Raw genomic sequence first — 2809 nt, 5'->3', positions numbered from 1 at the left:
ATGAAGAATGGTATTTAGTTTCAACACAACACACCATGTGTGTGTATATATTCAGTAGTTTAACACTCAACATCCTGAAAGAAGAATGGTATTCAGTTTCAGCACAACACACCATGTGTTTATCTTTAGTAGTTTAACACTCAACATTCTGAATGAAGAATGGTATTTAGTTTCAACACAACACACCATGTGTTTATCTTCAGTAGTTTAACACTCAACATCCTGAAAGAAGAATGGGTATTCAGTTTCAACACACCATGTGTTTATCTTTAGCTGTTTAACACTGAACATCATGGAAGAAGAATGGTATTTAGTTTCAACACAACACACCATGTGTATATCTTCAGTAGTTTAACACTCAACATCCTGAAAGAAGAGTGGGTATTCAGTTTCAACACAACACACCATGTGTTTATCTTTAGTAGTTTAACACTCAACATCCTGAAAGAAGAATGGGTATTCAGTTTCAACACACCATGTGTTTATCTTTAGCTGTTTAACACTGAACATCCTGAAAGAAGAATGGTATTTAGTTTCAGCACAACACACCATGTGTATTATTCGATGGTTTCATTGTACAAATAACAAGAGTACAATTTTTTAGATGATTTAAAAACAGCCAGTTAAAAGTGTCGTGAAAGCTCGTTAAAAACTATGATTTTGTACTTTTGTAAATTTTTGAATTATATTTGGAAATTATTAAAATATTAGATATGATTCTTCAGATGTTTAACACAGCAGAATCTGTTCTCTAATGTGAATATACTTTCCTAACGAGGGTTATAATAAGTATGTGACCACACTTTCCTGACGTGGGTTATAGTATGTGACCACACTTTCCTGATGTGAGTTATAGTATGTGACCACACTTTCCTGACGTGGGTTATAGTATGTGACCACACTTTCCTGACGTGGGTAAAAGTATGTGACCACACTTTCCTGATGTGAGTTATAGTATGTGACCACACTTGCTTGTCGTGGGTTATAGTATATGACCACACTTTCCTGACGTGGATTATAGTAAGTGACCACACTTTCCTGATGTGAGTTATAGTATGTGACCACACCTTCCTGATGTGAGTTATAGCATGTGACCACACTTTCCTGATGTGAGTTATAATATGTGACCACACTTTCCTGATGTGGGTTATAGTATGTGACCACACTTTCCTGATGTGAGTTATAGTATGTGACCACACTTTCCTGATGTGAGTTATAATTAATTGATAATTTAATTTGAGAAATATATCAAAATGAAATTAATAACTTACATATTACTTTGTTTATCATCATACCAATGAATTACACTGACATAGAATGTATCATTTTACTTTTTTTGTTGAAAGAATCAAAGTTTTCAGATAATTTGAATAACGTTTTTACTACGACATTGTATTGTGTTAAGATAATATTATAGCAGAAAAATTTATTTGTCTTACATATTAGTTCACAGATGGCGCTACAACATCTTTTTTGAAATCACTAAGATGCGCAAATATCCTCGTCCAATCAAAAATATTTGATCATTTAAGATCTGTGAAAGATTTATCACGAAAACAACAACAACAAAAAAAAACAAAACTATTTTCAAATTTTTTTCTCATCATTACTTTACGTTTTAGCTCAATATATTCCAGAAAAGAGGACTAACGATCGTTCCTTGCTTTTATCAGAGGAACAGTTGTAGAATGGGATATGTCTTAGATATTAATAAATCTGAGCAAGTCACAAGATTACTGAGTGAAATATGAGCCACCTCCGGTTCGGAAGATTAACATGAAGGTTACCAACAACAGCGCTACCAGAAGACTCTCAAGGCGTACACGTGTTTTGTAATTCAGCGTGGCGAAGAACACGGAGACAATGTTGCCTGTGGCAGAATGAGGAGTGTCCATATTACACTTGGTCCTTTTATGTAAAACACTACAAGCAACACTGTGTTTCTGGATAGTTATTTTTGCACGTATTTTTCTGGTAACTTTCAGTCCTTATCTGATTACAATTACAGTGTCAAATACAATGCTATGAATTGTAAAAGATGTAATACAATGATATTTTTTATTTTTTTACTATTAACACATGGTAATAGAACCCTAATTTCAGGAGTGAGGAACTATCATACTGTCTTATAGATCCTGAAAATACAATGTAACAGATTTATTAAAAAATTACCCTCGAAGCTTGAAGTCTGATAACGCTAAAATTTAGAGTTCGATCTTTTCGGTTGGCACACTGTAAATGCTTTAATTTTCAATGAACACATACTGCTTAATATAGATCTTTATTACTGCTCCATCTAGTGGCGGTATGTAGCTTGAAATAAGCGGAAAATGATTGGTTGCCAGTGATAGAGAAGAGGTTGTTTTCCCCTGGTGGACAAATCGCTGATATCTTACTGTGTAGCTTTGAATTAAAAAACAAACTTATGTTTACAATGTAAAGTACATACAATATCGCTACTTAATATTTTACACGTATTTAAAATCTTACTATGGTTTATGATTTAAGTTTCTGTCAGTAAAGTTTATAAATGAAAAATAATTAACAGTGTTTAAACTCCATCTCTCAAATATCAAAAGGACCAATAAGTGACTATCTAGGAAAGTTTAAACTCTATCTCTCAAATATCAAAATGACCAATCAATGACTATCTAGGAAAGTTTAAACTCTATCTCTCAAATATCAAAATGACCAATCAATGACTATCTAGGAAAGTTTAAACTCTATCTCTCAAATATCAAAAGGACCAATCAGTGACTATCTAGGAAAGTTTAAACTCTATCTCTCAAATATCAAAAGGACCAATCAG

This window comes from Limulus polyphemus, unplaced genomic scaffold, assembly GCF_000517525.1.
Source record: "Limulus polyphemus unplaced genomic scaffold, Limulus_polyphemus-2.1.2 Scaffold9016, whole genome shotgun sequence".
Classification (NCBI taxonomy): domain Eukaryota; kingdom Metazoa; phylum Arthropoda; class Merostomata; order Xiphosura; family Limulidae; genus Limulus; species Limulus polyphemus.
This window is presented reverse-complemented; position numbering follows the sequence as displayed.